Source organism: Zootoca vivipara, chromosome 3 (assembly GCF_965207765.1).
Source record: "Zootoca vivipara chromosome 3, rZooViv2.hap1.1, whole genome shotgun sequence".
NCBI lineage: Eukaryota > Metazoa > Chordata > Lepidosauria > Squamata > Lacertidae > Zootoca > Zootoca vivipara.
The window spans coordinates 15,390,411-15,418,208 of NC_142586.1; positions in this window are offsets into that span (position 1 = coordinate 15,390,411).

The following is a 27,798-nucleotide window of genomic DNA, read 5'->3' on the forward strand; positions in this document are numbered from 1 at the left end:
CGCAAATCCTCCCCTGATATGTTTGGCAGTGGAAAGAGAAATGTTTTTTATCATAGGCAAAAAAATTAGGCCTCGAGAACTTCTCCGCAGTTCATGTCGTCAAGGCCTGATTTTTTTGCCAGTCACATAAGCACTACACTACAGCATGGACACAAACTCCTACGTTCAACTGCTGAAATATACACCCAGTAGGCAGCAATGGAGATTTATGGCAGGCTCCTGCTTTAAGAATTTACACTGTGTTTCATTGGTTTGGGAACTTCAATGCACATGACGTGTGATGCTAATTATTTCCCCCAAGTTCATTGGTTAATTGCTTCAAGGGCTTGGCAATCCCAGCAGCTATATAAGATGACAACCTGGCCTGCTCAGGCCATTTTTTTTCTTTGTTTTTCTGCAGGTTAAGTTGTCGAGGCCTGATTTTTTTGTCTGTGATAAAAACCCTTTCTGTTTCCAGTGCCAAACTTATCAGGAGCCGCCTTGAGCGTTGTTTAACTGTGGAAAGGTGGCATACAAACAAAATGATGTTGTTGATGATGATGCAATTTGCTCTTGCACCCTTTGTGAATGCCTTGTACAGTATTGGGTAGGAAGGGGGTTGGTTACTGTTATGTACTGAGCTGAATCCTAGAACAATAGGATTCAGAATCAGCGGGAGCTACCCAATCCAACTCCAGGTGGAAGTGAATCCGCAACCTGATTGGCCTGCTGGAGCAGCCAATCAGGCGGCTGGCAGAAGTGAATCTGCTACGTGATTGGCCTGTAGGAGCAGCCAATCAGGCTGCAGGCAGAAGTCAATCCACAATATAATTGGCCCACAGGTGTAGCCCTGAAGTAGCCAATCACGCAAGGCCCATTGTGTAAATAATGTATATAAGCAGATGGTTTTGGGAAAAGAGCCATTTCTTCTTCTCCTCTTCTCCTTGATGACTATGAGCTGAATAAAGAGCATGAAATTCACTCTCGACTCCGAGTACATTTCAGTTACACTGTCCAATGATGCGTCAGCTAACCCGACGTCGTCCAATTCACCCCAAAGCAGTGCCAAATGCCAGGAAAATGCTCAGTTAAAACCCCATGGTTCATGGTGCGACAAAATGAGGTCTTGGCACCCTAACCTGTGGTGTTAGTTTCACCTAAAACCCGACATTGTCCAATTTATTCCAAAGTGGTGCAAAACACCAGCAATATTCCCACTGCAATGTTGGGTGGTGACAGCCCCACTTTTGACGGTGGCTAACAGAATGAGTCCTCCGCGCCCTAACCAGCGAGGTTACAGTTTCGCCGAAAACCTGACTTCATGCGATTCATTCCAAAGTGGTGCCATGCACCCACAAAAGGCCCCCTGCAACATTTGGCATCTAAAACCCCAGTGTCAGGGGCTGGGCAGAGGAAGCCTATCATGTGGGGTCATGGTTTCACTGAAAACCCGACATCATCCGAGTCACTCCAAAGCTGTTCCAAATGCTGGCAAAAGGCTCTTTGCAACATTTGGTTGTGAAAACCCTACGTTTCACAGCACCCTAGAAAATTAGCATTCGGTGCTTTAACCCCTGGGGTCATGGTTTTGCCCAAAACATGACATCATGTCACACTTGTATATTGCACTTTACAACACATTTAAATAGTTTTATTTGCAGCTGTATAGCTGATTCCGTGGAGGTTTCCCCCTGCTCTGGAAAGAGGTAATAGAAACTAAAATATTGCTGTGCCTTCATTTCCCAGGCTGCCTTGAGGTCTGGAAAGGGTAAAGGCACTACCTTTTCTTAAAGCAGAGCAGCCTTTTTCCTTCTACATGATACTAATACAGATTTCCTATAGCTAAATAACTGAACCCTGTGGGGCAGAACAGATATGGTGAGGGTTATTTTTGGTATTATGTTCAGAGTCCTATAAATTGATGGATTTGCAAGGATGGGGAGAGGCTACCCCAAGGTGCTACAAGAAACCAGATTAACAGAAAAAGCAATTTTGTTGATATGTCTACATTAGAATTACAAATTTGAATGTTTCTTTGTTTTGCCACATGGTGGCGAGTGAGGGTTTGGGAACAGGAGACATATAGAATGCTACAGTGACATCTCCAAAAGCAGGAACCTAAAATTAGAAAGGAACATAAAACACAGGCAGAAGATAGACAATGCCACTCTTAATAGCTTCCATTCATCCTTTGTAATAGCCTATAAAGGAAAAATACAAACCCATTTGGAAATGGAAGCAGTGGCACAGAACACCCAAATTACTGGAACATTCTCAGGCCATGAAATTTCGTAGGACAGTCAAATATTTGAACTTCATTCCTTGCTGAAGTATTTTATTTTATTTTTGCCCCTTAGTCTCCAGACGTCGTCTGGGAGGTTGCAATGCACCAGGGCTCTGATGCTGAACATGAGGCCGTGTCGGAGTTTGCTGTTGTGGGTGCTAAGCACCCACAAATTGGGGGGTGGTGTGGGTGCCCTGGCACCCGGGGGCCCCTACACCCCTAGGCCTCTGCTTTAAAACCACATCACAACTCAAAGTCAACAGAACACAAAAAGTTTGTTAGTTTGGCAAAGTAATTAGCAGTGCAGAGAATTCAAATCATGTTAAAACTGTGCATTTATATTGTTTTTAAATGCAATGAGCTGAAAACTATCAACAGAGAAAGAAAGAAAAAACTGTCTCCGTCCCAGTTTACTAAAGTGGTTTAAGAGGTTATCCTTTGAAGGCTCGGTACATGGGCATTTACAGCCATATGCAGAGAGCAAGGAATTTGAAGTAAATTTTGTCACATGGACGTATACTGTATTCCCAAGGATTTCTGTGCAGAGGATGCAATGATGTTTGATGAACGCACAGGCAGGGCTTCAGTGCCTGCTGAGATATGTTGCCTGGTTTTTCTCTGCACAATGAAGAAAAATAAAGCACAACTGTGTGTGTGCGAGAGAGGGGGGTGAGAGGGAGAGGGAGAGGGAGGGAGAGGCAGAAAGAATGGCTAGTAAAGTTAATGGACTATGCAAAAATGGCAAACCTTATGGCAGATTTAAAAAATCAAGAAGAACAAATTTTCAACAAAGATTGGGGGAGAAATGTGGATTATTTAAAACATTATTGTAAACAATTAAATACATTAGCAGGATTTATTTAAGATTTAGCAGTTAAAATGTGACTCTGGAAGAAATACAAAGTGTTATAAGCTAAAGGAGCTAAGGGAGAGATGCAGTTTTGAAAATGTTTGTAGAGGGAACCAAGGAAGGACAAGAGGGAAGTCAAAGAACTACAGCTATGTCTGTGATCGTATTTGATTATTGTTGCTGTCAATTGGAAAAACCGAAAAATAAGATTTATAGAAACCTTGGAAGAACAAAAAAAAACCAAACCACCCTAGGTCATAAAACCAAAATGAAACCAGAAGCGTTTTTACTAGGAATTTCAGGTACTGAAATACCAAAGGAACAGAAAAGACTATTTAAGTACGTGACGATGGCAGCGCGAATACTTTAGGTTCAGAGATGGAAGGAAGACAAAAGTCCCGACCAGAGAAGAATGGTTGATAAAGATTATGCCGAAATGGCGAAAATCACTGGGAAGAAATCAAGAAGATAGAAATTTTTACTGAGGAATGGGAAAAATATATAAATTACCTGGAAGAACACGGTAAACAGCTAAAAACTTTAACAGAACTTGTAATGTAACAAGAACTATGGAATAACAGGGATTTTTTTTATTTAGAAAATGGAGAATTTAATAAGATGCAGTAAAAAAAAAAAGGAATGTGGGTAGAATCCATGGAGGGGCAGAGTGAAGTCCAAGGATTCAAGGAATCCTTTATGTGTATGATTATGATTAATTTTTGAATATACTGTAGCCAATATACTGTATATACAGTATACTGTAGACTATACAGTTAGCCAAGCTAACTGTAGAAGTAAACTATAAAAACCAATAATGAAATGAAACCAAAATGAAATATACAGTATGTGTTTGCTTAAAATGCATTCCTGCTCCCCCCCCCCCGGTAAGTCTCTTTGAGCATGATTTTGTGGATGGGCGGAGGAGCAACATAAATAATGAAAAATGAAATGATCTTATTAGTAACAAAATCCTTCAAGGATTTGGGATTGCAGTATAGAAGAGACCAAGAATTCCAAACGATTCATTAGGAGCCAGAGAGGAGTCCGAGAATCTGCAGTAAAGTTTGACGGCTAACTAGCCAACAGGGGTGTCTTAAGCTTATCTGGCGCCATGGTCCAGGGATCCCTCAAGCGCCCCCCCCCCCACGTTTCCCTCTGGGAGGGCAGCACCTCTCCCTCGGGCCCCTCTGCAGCCCACCTCGCTCCTCCCCCTCCACCATGGTGTGCCTTCTGCTTCTTGCTCACCGCGGGCAGGACCGACGACAGCGATGCTGGACTCGTGCTCCACCGGGCAGGGCCAGGTGCGGCGGGCTGCCGGAGGGGGTGGCCCGACGGGCGGGGATGCTGTCAGCTGTGCTCCACCTTCGTCTCCACCTGCTCGGCAGAAGCGACTGCGCGGTGCTGCCATCCAGGGAGCCCTGGCTGCTGCGCCGACGGGAGGCTCGCAGCCGGCTTCCCCGCAACGGCGCCCGCAGCCCGAGAAGAGGCGGGCAAGGGCGGTGCTGCTGGCGGGGCTTGAGGCGGCTCCTCTGGCAGGGAGGAGGCTCCAGGTGCGGCACGGCAGGGAGGAGGCACCCTCCAGCGCCCTCCAGAACTTGCCGCCATGGCGCCTTGCGCCAGTAGCCTCTATGGCTAAGATGCCCTTTGAAAGCCAAGCTAACTTAATACACTTGGTTTCTTAACTGACCTAGCACAATCCTATGTGTTGAACTGAATTTATTATTTCGGTCACAGACCAGTTCCAGCCCACATACAATATCAAGGAAGTTATAAAACACAATAGGGATACATTCAATCCTATGTGCGTGTTTTTAGAAATAAATCCTACCTATGGAACTTACTCCTAAGTAAGGGAAGCTGTGTAGTCACAGCTTGTTAGATTTTGGAGTAACAAAGTCTATTCCACTATATTTTTCCCCTGCGATTTTGTTCTTCTGGGAAAGGCTCATGATGTCTTCCTTGCTAGATGTCTATTTACCTAGCATCGGAGAGCGACATTTAATTTCATTAATAAGATCTTTGCACTCCAGCAGGATACACGGCTATTTAATTCTGGATTAAGTTTAGCCAGGGAAAGAGGAACACAATCTCTGGGGTTGCCCATAATTATGTGGACTTTCAGAGCCATTGTAGCGCAGGCACAAATAATGATTTTTTCCGAGTTTTATTTTGAACAAATTACGGGAAACCACAACTTTATCTCGCAAGAAAAGGTTAGCTTTGCGGGTGCAGAAAATTTGCAAGGAGAAAGACGTTCACCCCAAATATCTTTGTCTTTAATGGGGAGGAATATTTCGACAGCAGGTGGCACTAGAGCCAAGATGGAAACTGGCACTGCCGTTGCTTCACAATTGAGTTTTACTTTCTTGCCCGTGAGGACATTTTTCACGAAGGAGGCTTAGTCTAGTTTTGTTTTCAATCACACTCCTAAGCTGAAGCTGAATATAAGACTCATACCACCTCAGAGGTACTTTCAGATAATCTCTCGCCTTGGAATTAATTCATAAGGAAAACAAAAATTGCCCAAACCGACACTGCTGGCATGAGTTGCCATACGTCGGGATTTTCCAGGCATTTTTTGTGATTTCCACCTGGACACTGCTTCCGACTGCAGTATTCCGGATAAGGTAATAATAATAATAATAATAATAATAATAATAATAATAATAATATTTATTTATATATTATAACCTGCTCATTTCCCCAGCTACTCTGGGTGGCTCCCAACAGAATATTAAAAACACGATCAAACATTAAAAACTTCCCTAAACAGGGCTGCCTTCAGATGTCTTCTAAAAGTCAGATAGTTGTTTATTTCCTTGACATCTGATGGGAGGGCGTTCCATAGGGTGGCACTACCAAGAAGACCCTCTGCCTGCTTCCCTGTAACCCCACTTCTCGCAATGAGGGAACCGCCAGAAGACCCTCGGAGCTGGACCTCAGTGTCCGGGCTGAACGATGTGGGTGGAGACGCTCCTTCAGGTATACTGGGCCGAAGCCATTTAGGGCTTTAAAGGTCAGCACCAACACTTTGAATTGTGCTCGGAAATGTACAGGGAGCCAATGTAGCTCTTTCAAGACCGATGTTATGTGGTCTCAGTGGCCACTCCCAGTCACCAGTCTAGCTGCCGCATTCTGGATTAGTTGTAGTTTCCGGGTCACCTTGAAAGGTAGCCCCACGTAGAGCGCATTGCAGTAGTCCAAGTGGGAGATAAGCAGAGCATGCACCACTCTGGCAAAACAGTGCGCAGGCAGGTAGGGTCTCAGCCTGCATACCAGATGGAGCTGGTAGACAGCTGCCCTGGACACAGAATTGACCTGCGCCTCCATGGACAGCTGTAGGTCCAAAATGATCCCAGATGTATGGCAACCCTACATGGAAACATTTCGAATGGAGGGTGGCACTAAGCAGAGCAAAATGGATCTCTCAAGGCATTTTCTCACACCCTGGAGAGAAGAGATGACCCACAGCGAGGACCAAGATGGCTTCCTGTTCAATTCCACAGTCTGGCAGTTAAATTGTACTAGCAATGTTTGCCTGCCCTCCAACATTTCTCCAATGAAAATAGGGATGTCCTAGCCAACATCAGAAAGCTTCTCCTGCGTTAGAGATCTCCACACACATAGACATCATGAGCACATCAACAGGGGCCACCTCGAACCTCTCCGCCTCACAGGAGCCAGTGTTTGGAAGAGCAACGGTGTCCCATCTAAGATGTTGCAGAGGGCGCTACTGATAGGAGGAAAAAGGAAAGCCTAACACCTAGAAGCATGCATTCCTAGCAATATCTTCTATCACTCTTTTGTTCTTTTAGAGGCTTAGCTAGTACAGTGGTGCCTCGCAAGATGAATTTAATTCGTTCCGTGACTCAATTCGTTTTGCAAAAAAAAAAACGTCTTGCGAATCGCGGTTTCCCATAGGAATGCATCGAAATTTCTTTTTTTGCCCATAGGAACACATTAATTAAATTTCAATGCATTCCTATGGGAAACTGTGATTTGCAAGACGAATTTTTCGCAAAACGAATTCGTCTTGCGAGTCACCATCAGATCGCAAGACGAATTCGTCTTGCGAAAAATTCATCTTGCAGGGCATTCGTCTTTTGAGGTACCACTGTAATTGCATATATTCCACTATTGTTGTACTTTGTGGGGGTTTTGTCATGGGGTTATCCAGGAACCTGCATTTAAAGACCCCCCCCCCATATGCACACATCGCCCCACCGGTTCCCAATCCATACGACATCTGCGCAATGTGCAGAAAGGCCTTGAGTTAAAGGGATATTAGAACTGACAGAGCTTACAAGTGACAAATTGAAATGGACACCAGTAATGAAGTCAGTGGAGGAAACTCATTAACTTCTCAAGCCCTGCAACAGGAAAGGGTCTAATTGGTTTGGAAATATTTAGGAACCCATGAACTGGGGTCGAAACTTGGACATTCATGGTTGACATTCTCTTGAGTAGTGGGATCTAGGCCGCCACCTCTCAAAATACAACTCTTTGTGTAATTAGAGCCAAAAAAATCGACATCTTCACCAATGAGTCAATTCAGAAATTGCTCACGAAAGACTAGAAACAAACTACCCAGTCTAGTTATGGTCAATGGCAGTAGATCGAAGTATGCTTTCTTATTTTAACCATTCCAGATTAACTTGTTGTTGTTGTTGTTGTTGTTGTTGTTGTTGTTGTTGTTGTTGTTGTTGTTTAACAAGAAGTTAGGGGCCCAAAACCCTTGGGCTCCAACCTAAAGCTGATTCGCTTCATAGCAACCTTGCTTTCCAGCTGTGGATTGCAGCCTTCCCTTTCAAATAAAATCCTTCCCCATTTTGAGTCAGTCCAGTGAAGCAGTTTTTATCACTTAGAGAAATTTGGCAAGGGCTATTTCATTTTTATAGCTCCAGTTGCTCCGCAGAGGCATTCACTGTTTTAGTGCTCTTTCCTTTTTAAGACGTCACCGAGTTCGGAGCACCACAGGAATCTGAAAGCTGCTATGTTGACTCTGGTTACACGCAGGGCAAACAGCCGAGAATCCAAATTTTGCCCTTTCTGTTCATGCTAATCCGAACCTTGAGCTGAAAGGACTCGCTAACTTTGATAGCAGTGGTATATCCAGCATTCCTTTTCTGGCAACATACTTATATTAATGCAAAGAGGCTCATTTAGTTGCTGAAAGCAGAGCACTATATAGTAGCATAAGAAACTTTTTATTCCCTCAACGTTTCCTTATTTTCAAATGTCAGATGATGTTGTGAGATAGTTCAATGGAACCGATAAAATAGGGAAACGTAATCCCAACAGAAGTCCCGTGTTTTTGAAATGCAGGGGCAACTTGGCCTGCTTCAGCACCCGAGGTGCCACCCTCACTGCCCCTCCATGATGTCTCGCTTGCCAGGGTTGTGTGGCTGCCGCTTCTGGGTTTCCGCAAAATCTCGTGAGAGGTCTGCAAAATCTCACCGGAACCCGGAAACAGCAGCCACTTCTCCTTGCCTCTCTGGCAGGGGCATTCCCCATCCCAGCCTGTGATTTTAGCATCCCATTCCTGGCAACATTTCCTTCTGACGCTGCAGCCTTCACCGGCCTGGTGCCCGCAAGACATTTTGCACCACAATGTCAGTTTGCATTTCTTAGTGCAGAAAGTATTGATCTGATGTGAGAGATCTTTCCAATTCTACTTAATTTGAGGGGGCTCTGGAAGCTTCTGGAAGCTTCTCTGTGTGAAAGAAACACTCTTCCCACTTTGGATCAAATCTATGCCTCCAGGTGCTATAAGAAAGCTGCAGATCTTCTGTAGGATAGTGTGCACCCTGGAAATGATCTCTTTCAGCTTCTGCCTTCTGGAAGGAGGTATAGGGCAGGCATCCCCAAACTGCGGCCCTCCAGATGTTTTGGCCTACAACTCCCATGATCCCTAGCTAACAGGACCAGTAGTCGGGGAAGATGGGAATTGTAGTCCAAAACATCTGGAGGCCCAAAGTTTTGGGATGCCTGGTATAGGGTCATAAAGACCAGGACTAGCTGCCTGAGAAATAGCTTTTACCCAAGAGCGATTCTGGTTTTAAATGCAGTGAAAGGCAGTCTGTGAGGGAGGGTCTGTATTCAGTCGTGGGGCATCAGCGGTTTAGGGGGCAAATCAGAAGGGGTATTAGAGTCTTAGGGGGTTAATTATGTATAGGTGTATGTATGTATAGGTGGGATGGGTAGCAAGTCGATATGCAGTTTTGGATAATAGGCGGATGATTGTTGTAAGTTTGATATAGATTCTCAATTTCGTCGTTCTGTATGGGACAATGACAATAAAGATTATTGTATCATATTGTATCGTATGATGTTTGGGTTATTCCTTCAGAGAAGCTGATTACAGCTGGTTTAAACTGGTTCTCTTATCTCTTTCTGTCAAGGTCATGCTGACTATAAAAGTAGGGCCAGAAGGAGCCCAGGTTTCACTTTTTCTGTACTGTATCTCTTTTCCTTCTGGTGTAGTGTTCCGTACATAAGTATGCTTCGTGTTGAAGTTTAGACTTATTGTAAGTTTAAGTTAAGTCTGCTGCAACAGGATTTCTTATGGACAGTGTCAATCCTGAATGTATTGGATTTGTGACCATTATGCTCATTTGCCTTCAACAGCAGTAAAGATCTGATGGATGGAATACCATTGCCCCTGGTCTATTTTTTTGGGAATCCTGCAACGTGTTTAAGTTTTCACACTGCTAACTATACATTGGAATCTACTCTGGATTAATATTGAGTAGAATTCAATGACACACAACCCCCCTCCCCAATCAGGAATCCAAAGGGCACCGAGGCTGGCAAAGGGTGTCATAGCTCAACAATGCACAGAGCACCAGAAGTGGGACATTGTGCGGCATTTGCAGATGGCAGAGAAATTTGTAGGAGGAATGGCAGTCCCAGGATAGAGAGAAGCAGAGGAGTCATCTGGAGACGCACAAGATGAGAACTAACATCCTGTAGGACCATTTTTTGCTTTTATCATGTTGCGAACTGCCCTGAGATCTGCAGATGAGTAATAATAATAATAATAATAATAATAATAATAATAATAATCTGTCCGGTTTATTTAGTCCATGCATGTATGCACAAGACAATCTGCCTTGGGGCTCTCTGCTTTTGCTCGCTTGCTGTTGTTCTGAAATCTTGTCCTTGCCCCCTGCACATGACTTCTGAAGCTGGAGGTACAGTTCAAGGCGACACATTTTTTCTCAGCGCCTGAGAGCTCCTGCACTTCCCCATGCAAGGCTCCTGCTGCAGTGTTCGCATCCCTGCTCCTTCATCTGTATGCACTGCAGCTTGTTCCCTGTCTGCCTTCTCTGCAGAATAGCTCTGCCGCAGCATTGGAGCAATTATTTAACTCTGAATGTGTCTGCAGCCTTCCTCCTGCACTGCCACCTTCCTCCTTGGTACAGTACTGGTCAAATGAGAAGGTTTGGGATTACATGCCTCCCATGAAAAGCAACTGTCAAGCAGATGCCTTAGGCAAACGCATGGTCATTTGCTTTTTTGTTTTTTGAAAAGACCAATCTGTTTAGCCAAGATGCGTTGGGCTGCCTCTGAAAACGGTTCGGAAACGTCAGCTAGTACAGAATTCAGCAGCCAGGCAAGACGGTTTGAGCATATTGCACTGATCCTGGTCTGACTGCACTGGCTACCAATTAGTTACCGGGCCCAATTCAAAGTGCTGGTTTTGACCTGTAAAGCTTTAAACGGCTCAGGACCACAACACCTCAAGGACCGCCCCTTTCCATATGAACCTATCCGGTCCCCGAGATCATCTTCTGAGGCCCTTCTTCATGTGCCTCCTTCTCAAGATGTCCAGAGGGTGGCAACACGAGAAGGAGCCTTTTCTGCAGTGGCTCCCCGTCTGTGGAATGCTCTCCCCAGAGACATTCGCCTGGCGCCTTCATTAAACACCTTTAGGCGCCACGCAAAAACCAGGCCTTTGGTTGATCTGATTGACATCCTATACCCTTTTAAAATGTGGCCCTTTTTGCAGGAGTGTTATTGGTTTATTGTTTTTATTTTGATTTTATATACTGTGATCTTCTCTGTGAACTACTCTGAGCCCTCCGGGTATAGGGCAGTATATAAATTCAATAAATAAAATTATAAAATCTTCATCCGAGATCTCCAAAACAGCATCTATTAACGCAATCCATTGATGATAATAATAAAAATTTATTATTTATACCCCGCCCATCTGGCTGGGTTTCCCCAGCCACTCTGGGCGGCTTCCAACAGAAAAATAAAATGCAATAATCTATTAAACATTAAAAGCCTCCCTAAACAGGGCTGCCTTCAGATGTCTTCTAAAAATCTGGTAGCTGTTTTTCTCTTTGACATCTGATGGGAGGGCATTCCACAGGTGGGCGCCACTACCGAGAAGGCCCTCTGCCTGGTTCCCTGCACCTTGGCTTCTCGCAATGAGGGAACCGCCAGAAGGCCCTCGGTACTGGACCTCAGTGTCCGGGCAGAATGATGGGGGTGGAGACGCTCCTTCAGGTATACTGGACCGAGGCCATTTAGGGCTTTCAAGGTCAGCACCAACACTTTGAATTGTGCTCAGAAATGTACTGGGAGCCAATGTAGATCTTTCAAGACCGGTGTTATGTGGTCTCGGCGCCTGCTCCCAGTCACCAGTCTAGCTGCTGCATTCTGGATTAGTTGTAGTTTCAATGCATGTTCCATCGTACATATTTAAAAGCACATTTGTGCAGTCATTTTGCAGCTGAATAGCTTTAGGGAAATTGATTTTTAAAATCTAGCTGGTTTGTGCATGTCCCCCTTCAACATCTACATAGGGTGGAATTCAACATCATGCTAAGATGAGAAATCCATCAGCACAAGCATTTTGGCTTGCCTGATGGTTCTCGCCCCCATCTGCTGGTTTTAATTTTTTCTACTTTTTATTTTTTTCTATTTTCTATTTTTCTATTTTCTATATTTTATTTTTATTTTATTTTTTATTCCACTTTTATTTTTTTCTGGGAAATGGGGGGGGGGGGCAGAAGGTGATCTTGCCTAGGGTGCAAAAAACCCTAGCACCGGCCCTGTGGATACCCCACCATTGTGCAAACAGAGACTCATTGTGCAGACTCCCGCTAGAGAGGAACGAATCTGAACCACAGTTATTTTATGTCTCCTTTGGCCATTGCACACCCTATTGGAACATGGACTGTCATCACGCAAAGATGTTAAATTGGTTCAAGCGCTCAAACAATCCTTGGGCATAGCTAAATGTCGCTAACTAGTGCCACATTTGTATATGGCACTTTACAACACATCTAAAATGTTTTATTTGCAGCTATATAGCTGAGTCCTAAATGGTGCCCTATATTAGATAATGCACTGTTTACCCCAAGGGGTCCATTATTTTATTTTTAAAAATGAAAATAACAAATAAATTATCTTAAAGACCATTGTAAACAGTTAAAATCATTAGTAGAATTGAAATATCACTTGTAGTTTAAGGTTGAATTCTGGACACAATGGAGATGTAAAAGATTTGGATTATCATAAAAGATGCAGGAGGAAATGATTAATAATAGGACCCACAAAGGGGAGGATGGAAGTCCAAGAGATTCCTTGGAATCTTGTTTTTATGATTTATGGTGGTGCTGTGGGTTTAACCACAGAGTCTAGGGCTTGCTGATCAGAAGGTCAGCGGTTCGAATCCCTGCAACGGGGTGAGCTCCTGTTGATCAGTCCCAGCTCCTGCCCACCTAGCAGTTCGAAAGCACATCAAAGTGCAAGTAGATAAATAGGGACCGCTCCAGCGGGAAGGTAAACGCGTTTCCGTGCGCTGCTTTGGTTTGCCAGAAGCAGCTTTGTCGTGCTGGCCACATGACCCGGAAGCTGTCTGCAGCCAAATGCCGGCTCCCTCGGCCTATAGAGCGAGATGATCGCCGCAACCCCAGAGTCGGACACGACTGGACCTGATGGTAAGGGGCCCCTTTACCTTTACCTGTATCTCTTTAAAATTTTAATTTGAAAATCCAAACAGAGAATTTTTTTAAAAAAGAAAAGAACAAATAAATAAATGCACAATGATCCATGAAATGAAAATCAGAGAGGAAGAAAGAACACTAAAGGAAGATGGACCGAATATAAATTGAACAAAAAACAAATACACAAGCTGTATATGCTAATAAAGATTGCCTGTAGACTTCTTATATCAGAATTCTGGTGATGAAAGGACAATTCACAGCCTTTCTATTTGAAATTAAGGAAATTCAGTACGACCCATAGGACTGACAGGGTGCTGGAATAAAGCACAGTTTTTGACACAAGGAGCACCAAGTGCCTTTATTCAGATGACAGCATTCATAGCGCTCAGAACTGTTAACTTTTTGCCACATTGCAGACATTTGTTCTGAACATTAGGGAGTGAAGCCATACTTCACCCATGACATTTTAGCAAAGGCAGCATGTAATTTTTAGCACCAGTTTGTGGCCAGATAATAAATAAGAAAGAAGCATTTTTTTTCATCTGTCGTTCGTAAGATCTGTGAATACCCTGCTCTATTTATTTTCTTGGTTCCGGGCACACCACAAAGATCTGCTACCTGTTTCATTGGATCAATTGCTTCTTAGGCAGTTTAACGGGGACAGTCCCATGGGTGTAGCCAGGATTTTTGTTAGGGGGAGCAGAACCTCATTTTGCTGTGTATTTTTATTGAATTTTATTGATGGGGGGGGCAGCTGCCCCTCCCTGCCCTCCCCCAGACAGTCCTCTATCTGAAAGTGTTCTTCATTGGAAGGGCTGTCTGGTCCAAATCTGTTTAGAAGCACCAGGGCAGCAGATTCATCAGGATTCCGTCATGAATAAGAAGGTTCCATGACATCCCTGGATTCATTACACTAAATGTAACACTGTTCAGCCGAATCCTGTCAACAAAAAACAAGAGCACAGGAACTCAGGTGTTGAGATTTGAATTAAAAGGTAAAGGTAAAGGGCCCCTTGACGGTTAAGTCCAGTCAAAGGTGACTATGGGGTTGTGGCGCTCATCTCTCTTTTCAGGCCAAGAGAGTTGGCATTTTGTCCACAGAGAGATTTCCAGGCCATGTGGCCAGCATGACTAAACTGCTTCTGGTGTGATGGGACACCGCGGCTTAAGCAGGAGCGCATGGAAATGCCATTTACCTTCCCACCGCAGTGGTACCTATTTATCTACTTGCGCTGGTGTGCTTTTGAACTGCTAGGTTGGCAGAAGCTGGACCAGAGCACAGAAACTCGGGTGCTGAGAATATGCTGTAATGTCAAGTCAGCCGAAGACTGCCCAAACCTTCCCCTATGCTATTTCAACTCAAACAAGAAATGCATACCTGCAATTTGGAATGAGGGGTTTAATTGTTACCCATTTTGTGGCCTAGGAGGTTTTCTTGCTGCTTAATAGAAATCTTGCCATTCAATCAAACTGTAGTTCTTCATGCCTCTAATAGCTATTCTACCAACACACAATGTTCTGCTGATTGCAGGGACCTATATTTATCCCCTCCCCTTTGCTACATCTCAAATGATACCTTAAATGTCACTACACAATCTGTCATTATTTCAGACCAATTCGGCTTCCCATTTAATTATTCTTAGTTATGGTGCTCCAGAGTACTACCAGAGGCGCATCGAAAAGACTTGGATAAAGTATTGGACGCAGCCCTACAGAAGTCATACAAAGGAATTGAACGGGCAACATATGGCTACAAATGTGCCCTCCATTTTGGATATATTACCGAGATAATCGACAACGCACTGAGTAAATGTATGTCTTTTTCGGAGGCTGACATTTAAAAATATAAAAAACAATTTTACATGGCAGGAGATCAAAAATTACGGATTTCGTAGATCACTTTCTCCTTAGCAGCAGTGCACAGACCCTACTTTATTATTGTTAGTATAGATGTACCCCACATTTCCCCAGGGAGATCTTTCTGGAAGCTTTGAGTAGGGTGTTTCAGAAGACATAGTTGAATAGGGAAAAGGGAGAAATTAAACCAATCTATTTCTCACTAAAACACCATATGGACTGAAACACAGCTGTCCCTCAGAATTGCACTTACCTGAATTTTGTGATGCAGTTCTCCAATCCAAAACATGTATATCATATGTATACAAAATGTATATCATATGTATACAAAAATGTATCCCAAAATATGTAGATTAAAAGGAAATGTGCATAAAATATGCATTTTATTATACTTGTCAGTCACTTAGCTTCCTGAAGGTCTCCAAGCAATTTTCAACACGCTTAAAGCTTAAAGATGGTTATTAGCACGCTGGTAACAAAACACCATCATTTTGGGCTGCAATCCTATCCACACTTACTTGGGAGTAGATCTCATGGAACTCAGTGGGACTTACTTTTGAGCAGACCTGCATAGAATTGCCCTGATAGTCTATCAAAAGCTAGGGAGAAGTATTTACCTGATGCTGACCAGGTATCAGTGAAGGCATCAGGTGAACCTCACGAGGAAGAAAATTCCACAGATGGGGGAGCCACAACTGGAAAGACCCTCTCCTCTTCCTCAGAGGGTGGGGACCTGGAGAAGGGCCTCAGACTAAGATCTCAGGATAGGTATGTTTATATTAGTGAAAATAACTTATTAAAAACCATTGTTTCATGGAAGATGCATCTATTTGGAGAAATGTGAACTAAATAGCTGGTGAATTTCCATGAGAACTTCTTCTCCTCATTTTTTAAAAAAGCATGTTGATAAGGAAATGTGGGAAACTGAAGATTGAGAAAATGAGGGAAACCAAAACTGGCACACCCACCCATCCTTAGGAACAATGGCTATGGAGTTAAAGTATTGCCACGCAAAAGTCTCTCCCCATTTAGTTTGGGGAGTGGTCATTCTAGCTGAAAACTGGAACTGCATCTATTAAAGAACAGCACTTTAATATACAGTCGTACCTTAGTTCGTGAATGCCTTGCGACTCAAATGTTTTGGCTCCCAAACGTCCAATGCGGCTTACGCAGCTTCTGATTGAGTGCAGGAATCTCCTACAGCCAATCGGAAGCCGTGCCTTGGTTTTTGAACGTTTTCGGAAGTCGAACGAACTTCCGGAACAGATTCCGTTCAAGAACCAAGGTACAACTGAGACAGGAATTATGAAAGTACGAGCCGCAGAACTGTGTCAGACCAGGAATCCCTGGGCTGGCTTATGCAAACCAGCCTGGTTAGCCTAGCAAAGAGCAAATGAACATTACAAAAGGGGTTGATGGGCCATCTGAGAATAATCTTTTGACCTGGGGAGACAGATGTTGCCAATGTGATGAGGTGTATGTTTGAAGTGACAGGGAAAGAAATTTTTTTTAGCAAGGTATTCGCAGAAGAAGAAGGGGAGAGAAAAGACTGGGATCCATCTTGGACAGGCTGGCTGAAGGCTGGCTGGGAGAGATGCCTTGGACTCTAGGGCTGCACTGCTGTGGGGAACAAGCCCCTCTTGAAATGACCATGGTGCAAGATCTGGACTCCCTCCATTTAGACTGAAGGTGTAGATAGGTGAATAAACTCTGTTTCTTAAAGCTCTGTCAGTCTCCACCATGTCTCAATTCTCGAAGAGAACACAGACACAGGGTGAGTGCCTGGAACCCCTCAAGATCTTGCTATTGCTTGGCAGAAAGGAGGGGAGCCACCCAACTTTTGTAACCGTCTTATTTGCAAGGTGCCAAATGAAGAGCTAGGTGTTGTTCTTTGTACAACTTGCTTGCCTGTGTTCAGTGTTCGGCAATTAATGCTTCTAGACCAAGCGGAGGATCTTTCTGTCATTTAATTCTACTCAATATTGACCCAGAGCACATTCCAACATATAGTTAGCAGAGTAAAAACTGAAACACGTTGCAGGATTCCCAAAAAATAGACCAGAGACAATTGTATTTCATCCAGCAGAGCTTTACTGCTACTGAAGGCAAATGAGCATAATGGCCACAAATCCAATACATTCAGGATTGGCACCTTCCATAAGAAATCCAGTTGCAGCAGACTTAACTTAAACTTACAATAACATATAAGTCTAAACCCTTCACACTGAGCATACTATGAGATAGAAAGAGAAACCCAGACTCCTTCTGGCCTTATTATTATGGTTATCATGACCTTGATGGAAAGAAATATGAGAAAGTGAGTTCTCCCCTTCAGGAGAGCTCGGGTTGCAGAAGGGTTAACAAGACATCCCCGGGTTGTTGGGCGGGTCAGTTTGGATGGCCACATGAGTGATTGGTGGGTTTTGCTGTTGCTGGGGAAATTGTTATGTTGCAAGTGATTTTTTATGACAGCCATAGCAGTATATATTCTTAGGAAGCAGTTTGCGTTTCACTTTCGCTGCTTACAACGGATCTCCCACCCTCCCTCCCTTTATTTAGGGGTTCTTTGCGCTTGACATTGCTATGCCTGTCATGGGGTCGCCTGTTTTGGAGCAGGGGCCTGGTAGGAATTTTGTCTACTTGGCTGATTGGCTGGTGCCCTGTGGTTTTTGCCTACTGCGTAGCAAATGGTCACAACTTGTAAGGTTGCGGTTAGGCATTGGTTCAAATTGGATGGGGAGGGGTAAGGATTTGGCTGGGCCTGCCCCTCAAAATTGCTGCTGCCTTTAGGGGTATTCCGTTAAAGGAATCCTGGGGCTCCACATGTTTAGGGGCTAGGACCGCGCATGAGCCTCAGGGAGCATCTGAGGGAGAGGTGAAGGGCATAGCTCCCTGCCCCGTCCTCTCTCAGGGGGTGCTCTCACCTACTGGCTTCCCTAGTTCGCTAGCGGGAGTCAGATCTGTCCCGGGGGGGGGGCAGATGGCAGGAACCAATGCCTAAGCAACCACTCACATTTAGTTGTATTTAAATAAAGTTGTGGCCAAATTAATGCCAAAAACCTTGAACTTAAATTCTGAGTGATGTGTGAGTTATTGGGGGGGGGGGAATGTCTTAGTACCTTGACACGCAACCAGTTTAAGCCAGCTGTACTCAGATTCTCTGAAGGAATAACCCAAATATCATGAACCTTCTGGTTGTTTCTTTCACACAGAGAAGCTTCCAGAACCCTCTTGAATTCAGTAGAATAGGAAAGATCTCTACACATCCGATCAATACTTTCTGCACCAAGAAATGCAAACTGACACTTTCCTCCATGGGCATTCGTGAATCTTGGTTTCACTAGCTATTTGAAAATTGGGCACACACTTGCAGACTCAAGCAGGACTAAAGAGACAGGCTGGAGACAGAAGTCTGGGGTTTTGTTTTCCTCTGCCTTATAAGCAGGAAAGCTGCAAGAGCGCACTGTTTGCTGTGAGGAACTGGTAGTGCTTTAAAGAATTAGCACTGTATTTCTGGCTGCATGCCTGCTTCTCTGCACTCGGTTTTGTTGCCCAGGCAGATTTTATGGCTAATTTAAAATAGGCACAAAATGGACCTTATAACTCTTGCTGTAGTCAAAATGGAGGGAAGGTTGTTGCTGTTTGGGAGACAGATTAAAGAGACGGGGGGTGGAAAGCAACCTTATTATGTTGGTGCTATTCAGATGTGGTTATGAACAGATGAAAACTTGACATCAGCTTCCAGCCTTCAAGTTGTCAATCATCTTGATGATCCAGAGGGAAGCTGTGGGTTCCTAAAACAGGAGGCTGAATTTAGTTTTCTTGTTGTTGCTTTTAATATGAAATTATATATATATATATATATATATATATATATATATATATATATATATATAGGCCTACTTTTAGCATTCTATATCAAGAATGGGAACCCTATGCCCCCCTGATTTTGTTGAACCACAGCTCCCATCATCCCTTAGCTGGGCTGGATGAGAGTGATGGTTGCTGGAATGCAATAACATCCCTAGCGCCACAAATTACCCATCCCTGATACATGATCCAATAACTGTGGCAAATAGGATGCATTCAATGGTTGGGGACTTGGAGCTGGGTGGCCATTTTCCAGGAGCAAAAACAGAACAGTATTCTGAAATAAATAGCTTTGGCCAGGCCAGCCGAAATTGTTCCTGATCTCTTAATCAGTTTGGAAATCTCTTAATCGGGCTGGTTAACGGTTAATTGCTATTTGCTAACTGCTTTACCTTCCAGCTTTCCTGAATCGGCTGGGATTGTCATGGATTTCGTGTCGTAATCCTGGGCAATTAACTGTCCAAGGAGAATTGCAGTTAGGAGCCTGTCTGCCTGTACAACATAATCCATTTAAATTTTGAAATATGCCGTACCTTCCATCATCACTTGCAACTGAGGAAATTGGCAGCCTCGCCTTGTCTCAGGACTGTAGGGATTAGGGCAGTGGTTTTAAACCAGTGTGCCATGGCACCCTGGCTTGCCTTGAAGGGTGGTCAGGGGTGCCGTGGGCAACAACTCTCGTGTCTCTGCCTCCCAAAGGTTTGCACGGCTGTTTGTTGCAGCAGCCCTGGCTACAAGCTCCTCAGGTGAATGGTGCCTCTGTGGCTGGCCAGAGGGTGCTGGCTGCCAGGAATTGAAGCGGCCTCGGAGTAAGTAAGCAAGCAAGCAGGTGAGGGAACCAGCCACCAGTCCGTCAGCCTGTTGGGAATGGACCGACAAGTCCCAGGCCTCTGTGGGGTCTTTTTCAACTCTTGAGGTCTCATAGCTGAAATCTTTCTTTTTATCTATCTTATGAATATGTAAAGCCCCGGAGGAGAAGCTGGAACCTGAAGAATAGCAACTAGTAACCCACATTAAAAACAGCACACCCAAATGCTCCCCAAAGGCCAGAATATGGGCAAAGATATACTAGGTACAGTAGACATGAGGAAAATGCAGTCTATCTCTGGTAATAAATAGGGGCAACTAATTGGGATGCATAGGATTCCTTGCGTCTCTCATGGGAACAAACCATCAATGGCACGTGGGTGTTCAATGGCATGGGGATGTTAGGTGCACTGAATAGATGCATTCAAAAAATCTAGATGTAACCACAGGGCAATGTGAAAGAAAGGAAGTTTTCCTAATGTTGAGTGTGTGAGTAAATTAATGGGCTGATTCATCGGGTCCTCCCTTAAAGAGGGCACGTGTTGCTGTGAGACCTGGCAACCAAACCCTGTGTTGTGGGTGGGTAAGATTGGATAGCCACAACACCCAATTGGTAGGTCCCTTGATGCAGGGTTTAATCAGGCCGATGGGATGCAGGCTAAACGTTTCAAGGGACCTATATATGCCCATGCACATGACCCAGAGCTTCCTCTTTTGGTGCGTGCATCGGAACATCTGCCCACTTCTCCCTATTTTCAGGGCTTGTGCTCTTGACCTTGCTATGCCGAAATGTGTCATCTGTCGTTGGGACAGGGGCACGGAAGGAATTTTCCCCAATTGGCTGATTGGCTGGTGCCATTTGGGTTCCGCCTGCCGCGTAGCAAATCGTCACAACTTGTAAGGTTGCGGATAGGTTCTGGTTCAGGTGATAGGGATGGGGGAACTCTCTCGCCATCCCTATGTGAAGGGTACTCTATTAAAGGAATCCAGGGACTCAGTGGTTTGGTCAACCCTGTGAGGGGGTTGTGCCCGTGCCTGAGTCCAGGGGGACATCTGGGTGGTGGACATAGCATGTCCCCAGCTTTCCGCCATTCCGGGTGTTCACCCTAGGCTGACCTAGGCTGGTGCCCTGGGTCAGCGCTGCCTGCAAGGGTGCAAGGAGCTAGTCGAACTAGAGCCTATGCAACCACTCACTTTCTGTAATCAATAGTTCTGGCCGAAATTCTGCCAAAAACCAAACCAAAATTTGAGTCTTGTCTGAATTTATTTAAGGGGGAGCTTTAAAGGTCTGAACAGGCAATTAAACATGAGTGCCTCTCCTTCGAAGGTGCATGTCAATGTGCATGGGGTATCAAGATAAAGAACAGAAAAGGTTCATCTATCAAGCTACATACACACTGATAAAAGCCCATGCTCCAATTCTTTTTTTTCTGTTAGAAGAAGATTAACAGCAATTATCTGAAATTGGTAGAGTCTTGTACTGATTAAAGCACTGCTTTGCAACAGCATTAGTGGCGAGCATGTTTCAGCAAATTGATTTAAGCTCTCTCCAGGTTTCTTTCGCTCTCATATACAAAGTCACAAACAAATAGAGATCTCTCTCACTGGAGCCTTTCCCATTTGAAAGTTGTTTACCTGCACTATACCTAACAGGCAAAAATGTGCGACATAGCCCCTGCTAAGTTTATTTCTGGATCTTCAAGTCAAATGCTGGGAAGAAGCTATAAAATCAAAGCCACGTTCTAAAAACTGGTTCTATTTCCCCTGCCTTTCCCCCAAGATAAAGGTGGGTGATATACTCGAAGGAGCATCTCAACCCCCATCTTTCAGCCCGGACACTGAGGTCCAGCTCTGAGGGCCTTCTGGCAGTTCCTTCACTTTGAGAAATGAGGTTACAGGAAACCAGGAAGAGGGCCTTCTTGGTAGTGGCACCCACCCTGTGTAACACCGTCATCAGATATCATGGAAATAAAAAAAACTATTTGACTTTTAGAAGACATCTGAAGGCAACCCTGTTTAGGGAAGGTTTTATGTTTTATCATGTTTTTAATATTCTGTTGGGAGCTGCCCAGAGTGGCTGGGGAAATCCAGACAGATCTACTACTACTACCACTACTACTACTTCTACTATTACTACTATATAAGATGCCTCTCAAGAGACTCATGCATTCGTTTCATCCGGACGGTATTATTGCCATGTTCTCCATGTTTGGGGCTGCCCTTCAGGATGCTCTGGGAACTGCAACTGATACATCACTGGGCTACCGGGATGCTGACAGAGCATGCTAGTCTGCACATATTATACTGATCCTACACATTGGTCACCATATATTTTGGACTGGTTGGAAGCAGAAAAATGGTGGGAGGTACCAGCGGGGGAACCCTGAAGAGGTAACAGGGTTTGGCGAGACTGCAGCAACTCAGTGAGCTGTTTTTCTTTCTGCTATTTCCAGTTAGTAGCCCATTATTCAAATGCAAGCTGGTGTGACAGGATCAGATACTGTATCTCCATTTATTTCAACTAATTCTAGATAATGGCAACTTAACCTGTTGATGTACTCGGAGATGAATGAAAGTGCAGGTTGGCTAATCTCCTAGCCTCTAGTTGCTTTTGGGCTTGCATTTTCTTGCACGTATGAAAACATTCTCCGGGAATACCACCTGCCCAAATGGCTGTTCAATGTCAAATAATTATTTGTCACATAGAGGTAGATCACATGAATACTGGAGTTGTTTTACCAGCCTATAAACAGTTAGTTGCTCTATCAACCTGATATGAGACTGAATGACTGAATGACAGAGGCTTATACTAAGATGTTACACAAACTGTTAAAGGACCCATGGGACACACACACACACACACACACACACACACACACACACACACACACATTTGCAGGTTCTTTTTATTTGGAAGCATGGCTATTTGGAAAAGATAAAAAGAACCCGCAGTTACGCAGGAATTTAAACTGCTATGTTTATGAATGGTAGTGTGCTCCACTGACATAACATTTTCAGATGAAATATACTGAGAAATCATTCTTTATGGGGGCAAGAATTGCATATTTAGGGGAAATTGCTTGCAAAAATATGCACAATAGTCAAAACTGCAGACACCAGTGTATTAGGAGACTTTTGCATTAAAATGCTGATGAGCTTACATGAGGATTTTATAAATAAATAGATGATAGGTAGATAGGTCGATAGACCCATAAATTGCTGCAGAGATGTGGAGAACTGAATTTAAGATTGGAAATGCAGAGTACAGAAAATGGTAGAGTACAGAAAATCCTTTCCTTACTCACAAGTTTTTTCTGTTTATAATTGAGTGTCCTTTTCCCCACCAAAATTATTTCTTAATAGAAACTCCTCAGTCTGCCCACATGAAATTAATGGCAGAAAGGTTAATTAACATTGACATGTTTATATCTTGCTTGGGAGGAGTTTTTAGAAGTTTGGCTGTTTACTTCAGATCTATTGCTTTTTAAAAAGGGTACAGTCTGAATCCCTTGGAAAGTTTGGAGCTGCAGTTTCTGGTCTGTCTCTTTTAAGTGTTATATCAGCACTTCTGGAAGGAAACAAAATAAGCCAGGAAGGTGATAAAAAGGCTGAGACATTTGAATATAAAGTAACTTTTGTCGTGAATCATTTTGAAAGCATTCTATAAAGAATGCCAGATAGCATCTATAACTTGTGAGATAAGGATGCCCCAAAGAAAATAAGAATCACACCTTTTTTGCATTTGTTTTATATTGAAATTAATAATCTTGCTCTATATCAAATGTTAACTAATGTATAATCGACGCTATGTGTGGTGTCAGCAGGCACCAGTAACTTAGCCGAGCAACAACTAGGCTCTCAACAAATTGCTCAGACATTAGGAGTGGGAAGAGGCTGCAAAACGTGGGTTACACAATATACCCCAGGAGGGGTAGAGAGTTTGTGGCACTCCAGATGCTGCTGAACTACAACTCCCATCATCCCTGACCACTGATGCAGCTTGGAGTCTTAAAAGTATAGAGGGCCGTGGGAAACAAAAGTCAAGGCTTGTCAAAGCCTCCATGACGCACCGGGCAACAGATATAGGACATAATACAGATCTGAATCTCTGGGGAAAGCTTTGGAAAAGCGTTTTGAAGTTCACAGCATGTTATTCTTTGAAGGAGAACTCATCGAAAATGATTTATAGGTGGTACTTAACTCCAAGTGGGCTAGCTAAGATGTATAAGAGTGAATCGGATAAGTGCTGGAGATGCAAGGAGGTTGAGGGAACATTTTTTCATATGTGGTGGACCTGTAAAAGGGTAAATTGTGTCCTCCCTCAAAGAGGGCATGTGTTGCGGTGCGACCTGACAACTGAAGCCTGTGTTGTGGGTAGGTACAATTGGATAGCCACAACACCCTGTTGGTAGGTCTTTTGACGCTGGGTTGAATCAGACCAATAGGACGCTAGCCAAACCAATCAAGGGACCTATATATGCCCCTGCATGTGACTCAGAGCTTCCTCTTTTGGTCAGTGCATCGGAACACCTGCCCACCTCTCCCTATTTTCAGGGCTTGTGCGCTTGACCTTGCTATGCCGTCATCTGTCATTGGGACAGGGGCACGGCAGGAATTTTCCCCACTTGGCTGGTTGGCTGGTGCCACTTGGGTTTTGCCTGCCGGGTAGCAAATAGTCACAACTTGTAAGGCTGCGGATAGGCTCTGCTTCAGGTGATAGGGATGGGGAAACGTTCTCGCCATCCCTATGTGAAGGATTTTCCGTTAAGGAATCCAGGGACTCAATGGTTTGGTAACCCTGAGAGTGGTTGTGCCCGTGCCTGAGTCCAGGGGGACATCTGGGTAGTGGACATAGCATGTCCCTGGCTTTCCGCCATTTCAGGTGTTCACCCTAGGCTGACCTATGCTAGTGCCGTGGGTCAGCGCTACCTGCAACGGTGCAGGGAGCTAGTCGAACCAGAGCCTATGCAACCGCTCACCTGATGTAATCAGTAAAGTTGTGGCCTAAATTCTGCCAAAAAGGTCTAAACACACAAAAGAGTATTGAGAAATAATCCATAATGAATTGGGGGAAAAATGTTTAAAAGTACTTTTCAAAAAAAAAAAAAAACCACCAGTCATTCAGACGGAAATTCCCAGGTGTCAAAAAAAGATTATTTATGTATGCTACTACTGCACCCCATATTTTGTTAGCCCCAAAATGGAACACGAGCAAGGTCCCAGCTAAAGAAGAATGGCAACTTAAATTGACGGAATATGCACAACTTGCAGGCTTAGCATATAGAATAAGAGAACAAGAAGAACATATGTTTAAAGAAGACTGGAAAACGTTTATTGAATATATGGGGGTGATTGTGTTCACTTGAAAACGTTGGCAGCATTAAGGTAAGTTCAACAGTGAAGAAGTTTTGTTGGATATAATAATGGAATACTGAAGGGTTTAGTTTATGTAAAATAAGCAAGGGTGTATGTTATACAAAATGAACCATGGAAAGAGAAGAAGGGAAGTCATTGATAATTTAAGGATGCTTAAGTGAGTATTCAAAATTGTAAAACAGAAAATTTAATAAAAATTATATATATAACAAGTATGGAGGTCCACAGCTGCCCCGTTGAAGTAATAGTAGCAAAAACACAGCATAGGATCACACCTGTTGTATATCTATCATTACTATATATATCAGTGCAACCTAGGAGAGGTGAAAAGCTGGTTTGACTTACCTTCTGCTCCAGCTTCTGCAGGCTGGTTGCCTGGGTTAAATGCCGATTTAGAGCACCGTGACTGGTTCCACCGCACTGGGCACCAAGCCATAGGGTATCACAACTATGAAATAGTTAGGGCTGCCATATTTCCAAAAGTGAAAAAAAGTTGTCGAGCCTTCTTTTGGGGTGGGGCAGGGCGAAATGGTTGAGGTTTCCCTGGCAAAAATCTGCCCGGACGCCTTTTAGCTTGGATGTGTCTGGGAAAACCTGGACATATGGCAGCCCTAGAAATAGTGAATTGAGCAGAATAGTGGGTGAGAGATGCAGAGTACCCCCAAATTATTATTATTATTATTATTATTATTATTATTATTATTATTATTATTATTAGAATTTATATACCACCCTATACCCAGAGGTCTCAGGGTGGTTCACAGAAAAGATCACAATATATAAGATCAAAATAAAAACAATAATCCAATAACACCCCCCTCCCTCCCAAAAAAAGAGCCACATATTAAAATGGTACAGTGGTACCTCGAGTTACAAACACCTCAGGTTACAAATGCTTCAGGTTACAAACTCCGCTAACCTGGAAGAGTTACCTCGAGTTGAGATTTGAATGGAAATTGTGTGCCGATGGCGCAACGGCAGCAAGAGGCCCCATTAGCGAAAGCACGCCTCTAGTTAAGAACAGTTTCAGGTTAAGAACAGACCTCTGGAACAAATTAAGTTCTTAACTAGAGGTACCACTGTATAGGATGTCCCCAAATCTTGGCTTTGCACAGGGCATAACTCACATGACAAAATTCCATCCCTACCATTCAGGATCCAAGATACCCTCCGGAGCCGTTATCGTTTAATATTTCAGATCCATCCTGCCAAACAATCAGAAGGACTGCCTACTTTGATCTGTTGAGTAAACTACTTCATTGCAAAGAAACGCTGCTCATTTTATATCTCTGAGATGTAGTAGGCATTAAGGATCATTTCTATTTTGAAACTAAAGACACTTTTGGAGTGATGAGTAATATCGAGATCAATTATGTATGCAACAAAAGCTATGGGTAATGATTTAGTCTTGCTCCAAAAGACCAGTGCTCAGTCACTCAGAGCAATCGTGCTAATAATAGCCTCAATTAATTGAAATCTCTCAATTTTCAGAATTCAAGAAATCAGAGTTTGACCTCGGGATTACAGATGAATGAAATGTGAATATGTTACTTTAGAGTGCAGAATGTATCCAGAGAATGAGGCACAAATCAGTTCACTACTTCAGGTTAGACTGTTTTGGATTTAAACCTACACAAAATCCTGTTTCCCAGGCAACCAATTCTGCATTCCATTTTTAAATCTCGAATTAGAAATGTGGAATACAGTATTGACTCTCAAACAATCGTTTGGTGTCAGGGAAAGAAAAGTTGCCTCCTGAGTCGCTTGGAGACCTTTGCACAGAAAGTGACTAGCAAATCTAACAAACGTTAACCGCAACAACAATATGAAATAAAGACCTATTTCTGGTGTCAGAGGAGAGAATTTATACGAGTGAAATAAAGTGATCCAACGTCATCTAGCATATTTCTCTCATCTTCTAGGAACAACAGCAGAAAAAGGCTGATTTTCCTTGAGATGGAGATTTAGATACAGAGATTATAGAGCAGAGGTCCTACCAGATGGTTGCTCAACTACAACTCCCATCATCCTTAACCATTGGCCATGCTGGCTAGAGGTGATGGTAGCTGGAGTCCAACAGCATCCTAGAGTGCCATAGGATACCCACCAATGGCATAAACTTTTGTCAACCAGAGTTCACTTCATCAGATCTCTGGGGTGTTTTCCCAAGTGTGCCACAAGATTTATATTTTTCTGCATACTGTGGTACCTTGGTTCTCAAAAGCCTTGGTACTCAAATGACGAAAACCCAGAAGTAAGTGTTCCAGTTTTCGAACGATTTCAGAAGCCAAACATCCAATGCGGCTGTCGGCTATTGTTTCCGGGGCACCTGCACCAATCGGAAGTTGCGCCTTACTTTTCGAACATTTCAGAAGTCAAATGGACTTCCGGAACGGTTTAAGTTTGGCACTTTTGTTTTTGCTATTTATTTTGCATTTTTGTTTTTGAGGCTTTTTCAGTTAATTTGTTTTTGTGACTGTGTGGAACCCAGTTCAGCTACTGATTGATTGATTGATTCATTGTGTAACTGTGGAAATGGATAAAAGCCCATCCAAATAATGACTATCATCAGTGCAGGTAAGAAAAAATAATAATTTTACTTTTTATCATCTGCAATGCTGTCTTATATCTTTTATAGTACAGTACATTGATTATTGTTTTCATTTTATGGATCAATGGTCTCGTTAGATAGCAAAATTCATATTAAATTGCTGTTTTAGGGGTTGTTTTTAAAAGTCTGGAATGGATTAATCCATTTTGCATTATTTTCTATGGGAAAGCATGCCTAGGTTTTGGAACAAACTTCTGGAATG